Here is a 5,547-nt window from a genome sequence, read left to right as displayed (position 1 = left end):
AAGCATTAAATAAGCCCAATGTTTAGAGGATGGAATAGGACAAAGACCCTGATGACTTTGGCCTTGCCATCTCATCTGATTTCTTTGCATCCCATACCTCTTTTAGCCTCCCAATAACTCCCTGAGGTAAGACTATTATTATTGCATTTTACAGATGAGGAAACTAAAGGTCCAAAACATTAAGTCATTTGTTCAAGTTCCTATGACTAATTAATGGTGAAGGCAGAATTTGTACTCAGTTCAGTGCGATTTCACCTCTATGTTCTTTCACCTCGGCTGCTCTTCCTTTTTGCCTCCCAGAAGAAGAGACCTATATGTGCACTCTCCCTGAGCCAGCAGCCTGTACATGACCCTGATACAGTGTGCTTGTGCCCAGTTCCCTCCTGGCCAGCTTCTGGGTATCTGTGTGTTAGCTCACCTGGCAATCTCCCTGGGGAAGTTCCAGAACATATTTGCAGCCTTTGCCCAGTGGGCTTGGCAGTTCAGAATCACAGCTCTCCTTGTCTGCAGTTCCAAATTGAGTTGGCCAAAAAAATCCATTATGTTTTTCCTGTACAATGGCTCTAGTAGTGCTTAGTTGTCTTTAACATCATTCAAAACAATTTTGTTAGATTGTACTGTGACATCTATCATATCAGCATGCATTTAAAAAAACATCAAAATTAGTGACTTTTTGTGCACCCATTTTAATATTGAAGGTAGAAGAAGATATACAGCATTTTGGAATATTATACTTTATAATTTCAAAAAAGGTAAAAATGCAACTGAAATGCAAAAAAAATTGTGAAGTGTATGGAGAAGGTTCTGTGACTGATAAAACATCAAATGTGGTTTGCGAACTTTCTTGGTACTATTGGCATTTTGGCCAAATAATTCTTTGCTATGGGGCTGTCTTATGCATTGGAAGATGTTTAGCAGCACCACTGGCCTCTACCCACTAGAAGCCAATAGTGGGAGATAGCTGGCATACTCAAAATATCCAAATCAATAAAGTTATTGGTGAAAATGAAAAGTGTGTCTTTTATTTTACGAAGAAAAAAAGTAACAAACTTTTTGGCCAACCAATACATAATGGCTTTCCAGTTCATTTACAATGGACATCCCTAGGGTTGGTGCACATGCTGGTCAGGGAGTCAGGATGTAGATTAGTCATAGGCCCTCCTAACAGACCTGGTCCCATCTGCTGCACTCCATGGCTCATCCTCTCTGGGACTGGGGGCCCTCTCCCCATGCATGGCTGAGCTTCATCCTGCAGGCCAGGCAAATTAAGATGCCAATGTTTGCACAGAAGACACCTGAGTGGCAAGCCCTGCAGCCTTTCCTTTCCAGTTCAAAGAAAACCCAGAGCATATTACCCTGAACCAGGGGTCATAAGGGCTGCATGGCCAAGCCTCAGGATCTCAAAGCCCTCCACTGTTCACTTTGGCCTTATGTCCAAGTGAACATAAAGAGATTAGTTGACAAATGGAAAAAATAACATGGGTTAAACAACTTGGAATTTATATCTCATTACGAGGCCACACTACAATAAATACAATATTTACAATATTGTTATACAATATTGTATACAATATTTATAATATTACATACAATACAGTATATACAATAAATAAATATTTTAATATGTTTTATGATTGTCTTCTTCATAATGCAATTCTACATCATCCTTTTGTGATAAAAGCATTCATTTGTTATTGAGGACCCATAAACTTTTTCTGTGAGAGCCAGTTTGTAAAGATTTTAGACTTTGTGGGCACAAATAATCTCTGTGGGCACAAATAATCTCTGTGGCATATTCTACTTTGTTTGGGGGGTTGTTTTCTATGGCCCTTTTAAATGTAAAACCACTCTAAGGTCACAAGCTGTTTAAAAACAAGCTGCAGGCCAAATGTGGTCTGCAAGTCATAGTTTGCCATCCCCTAAATTCAAACATATAAAATATGTTACAACCATTTTTATTACAGCTTCATTTTTTCACTGGTTGCCTCAAAAAATTATATGAGTGGCTGGGATTGCGGTCCTCCAGACCCCAGCCAGACTTCATGAAAAAAGGCCTATAATCTACCCTAAACATCCCAGTCAAGGTTTCCTGCACATTCCATGGAAATGTGAAGTAATCAGCAGGAGGAAGATTCAAGAATATATGTAAAAAATTGAACTATGAGGTTTTTATTGTATTTGGATGAATTTCTGGAAATCATTCATCCTTCCATTTTGTTTTCCCTATCTGTATAATGGGTTTAATAACATTGGCATTGATCCTGGGCAGTAACCAATAGACGACTTGTGTTCTCATGGTCTGGAACTTTCTGCTCAGAATCTGTTAGTTTTTAGGTCAACTCTTACTCTGTTGCTTTTCAGTGGAAGCACTTACTATTTCCTCTGGCAACAATAGGATATTGTTAATGGGAAAGTGAGTAATCCTTAGTCAGCAAAATACAAGGGGGCACCAACCCCATCCCCCGGAATTTATTTATAAAAAAATCCAGCAAACAATCCTTTAGAATGGAAGGGCAAATAAAGTGCTTCCCAGATAAGGTCAAGTTAAAAGAGTTCATCATCACCAAGCCCTTATTATATGAAATGTTAAAGGGACTTATATAAGAAAAAGAAGATAAAAAATATGAGCAGTAAAATGACAACACACTCACAACTATTAACAACCAAACCTAAAAACAAAAACAAAAACAAACTAAGCAAACAACTAGAACAGGAACAGAATCACAGAAATGGAGATCACATGGAGGGTTATCAGTGGGGAAGGGAAGGGGGAGAATGAGGGGAAAGGTACAGAGAACAAGAAGCATAAATGGTAGGTACAAAATAGACAGGGGGAGGTTAAGAATAGTATAGGAAATGGAGAAGCCAAAGAATTTGTATGTATGACCCAGGAACATGAACTAAGGGGGCCGGGGGGCGGGGGGGCACGGAGAATGCAGGTGAGAGGTTGATTGATGCAGGGCGTGGAGAGGGATAAAGGGGAGAAAAAAATGGGACAACTGTAATAGCATAATTAATAACATATCTTAAAAATAAAAATTAAAAATTGCATATTTTTCTTACATGTTTAAACTTCAGTCACCTTCAAAGTACTCTCTATTTGATGCAATACACCTATTGAGACATTTTTTCCACTGCTCAAAACAGTTTTTGAACTCAGTCATTTTGATGCCTGTTAGTGCTTGTTCCTTTTTTTGGTTTACCTATTCCACATCAGCAAAACATTTTCCTTTGAGGACTTTTTTCATCCAGGGAAACAAACAAAAAAATGTTGCTCAAGGTGAGATTGGGTGAATAAGGAGGTGGGGCATGGGAGTCATTCTGTTTTTGGACAAAAACTGCTGAACACTCAGTGTGGTGTGGGCTGGTATGCTTGTAAATCACCCACCATGAAATGGCAAATGTGTTGAAAGTGTCTTCAGAAAAATTCACTGACGCCAAATGCAGTGTCTCACAACAATGCCAGCTGGTACACTGATGCAGATGGGTTCTTAGAATACTGACCTAGTGAGAGAAGCCTGTAAAATAAGGCACCTGATTTCCAGAAGATGATTCCATTTTGGGGGTTCCCCCCTTATGCTTCAGAGTCTGGGGATGGCATGGGCTCTGCCACTTCCATCCCTGGAGTGCTCTACTCACTGTGCAGTGATCTGGGGTGACCCTTGACCACACAAGGCTCTGCTCTGCACTGACCCCTCTTCTCTCCCAAGGGTGTCCAAACTTTTGGCATCTCTGGGCCACACTGGAAGAATTGTCTTTGGCCACACATTAAATACATTGCAACACATAATCACAAAAGAAAATCTCATAATGCTTTAAGTAAATGTACAATATTGTGCTGGGCTGAGTTCACCGCCATCCTGAGCCACATGCAGCCTGTGGGCTGCAAGTTGGACACCCCTGCAAACCAAAGGCATTGAAACCAACCTCATCACCCAGCTGGTGAGGAATCCTAGAGGGCCTGGTCCAGCCTGCCACAGAAACTCCATCCTCCAAGGTAGATGCAGATCAGTGATGCATCCTCAGGGATGCAGTGAACATCCTGCAGAGCAGTGGTCCCTGACCTGGGAACCAGCAGGCCAGGGTCTGAGTGCCAGCTCCACCACTGATCAACATGTTATTTTAGGAAATTTCTCAATTCCTCTGACCCTCATTGTATAAAATGATCTCTAAGAAACGTCTGCCTCTAACTTTCTAAGTTCCACTAAAGCAACCCACCCTATCCCATTCCCAGTGGATGCCCTTAATTTCCACTCACTTCCCAGAGAGAATAAAGGGCAGGAAAGTTGAAATCACCCACATCCTCTTCTCTCCTTCCCTCTAAATGGTTGACAATCTCTCTCAATTTCATAAAAAGGAAGTGAAGCATCTTTTCCTCTGCAGCAAAATAACCCTTTCTGCCCCAGGTCTGTTCCGTCTCTCCTCTCCAAGCCCCATTCTGTTAGTTATTTCCTCCCACCTGCATCTCCACTCTCCCTCTCTGCCTGTCCCCTTTCCTTACTGTGGGAATTCTTCCCAGTGGCCCCATTCTTAAACCACCACCAAAAACGTCCTCCCTGGACCCTGCTTCTCCCTCAAAGTGTCAGTCAAGAGCTACCTTTAGTATAGGTCTGGCAAGTTGTCCTGGAGTTTTCTGCCCAGCAGCACAGGAAAACTCCGCCATTTGCTCAGAGCCCCGGTGAGGAAGAGTCCCTGAAAAGTCTTTTTCTCAACCCAGCTCACTCAGCCCATGCTGGGAGCCATGGCCCACGGCTAGAAAGATCCAGTGTTCCTCAAGTCTGTATCTGAGAACCTACCACAGTGCTTGGCATGTCGTAGACTCTTCATCATGTGTTCTAAGTTATAAGAACACGACAGCACCAAGGAATAATCACTTTTAGAAAACCACGCCCTACTCTGCTTGAAGAAGCTGGCCTCTGACAAAAGTTACTGCTTCATTCCCCACAGTGAACTGGGCTCCTTAGTTTTAATCTAATGGGGATCCTTATGGCCAGCCTAGAATGCAGGGCATGATAGGAGGGCTTAGATGGTTCTTTTATTATCTGGCCATGGCTTCCTTTTTCTCCTCCCTCTCAAAAAAATAATGAGTGGGGGAGGGGTAATTAAGAGGCTGAGATTTTAAACATCCCCAGAGGTCAAAGAAATTACAATTTTGCTACAAAGAAGGGGAGGGGGAGGGGAGGGGCAGATGGTGAATTGGCTGCGGAGACCCTTCTGGTGATGTCTTTCTCTGGGCCCCCAGCTGGCAAAACTGATGGAGCGAGTGAGGCAGCCCCTCTGGTGGGCAGATCCAATTGCAAATAGAGAAACAAGACGTGCCAGCAGGAGCTTCACCAGCTGGGAAATTATTTCCTAATAAAACTACAAAGGGAAGGATGATAACTGGGCACTGCTGACAAGTATTGTTGTCTTGTATCAAAATCTCTTTATAAACCTGTTTGAAGAACAGAGCTGGCTTCTCTTTGATGTCCCAGTTCAAAGCCTGTGACATGCAGGGTTCCCAGCTATTGTGGGGGATGGCAGGGGAAGAGAAGTCAGGAGGAACTT

This window comes from Phyllostomus discolor, chromosome 5, assembly GCF_004126475.2.
Source record: "Phyllostomus discolor isolate MPI-MPIP mPhyDis1 chromosome 5, mPhyDis1.pri.v3, whole genome shotgun sequence".
NCBI lineage: Eukaryota > Metazoa > Chordata > Mammalia > Chiroptera > Phyllostomidae > Phyllostomus > Phyllostomus discolor.
The sequence above is the reverse complement of the archived record's forward strand: the minus strand, read 5'-3'. Positions refer to the sequence as shown.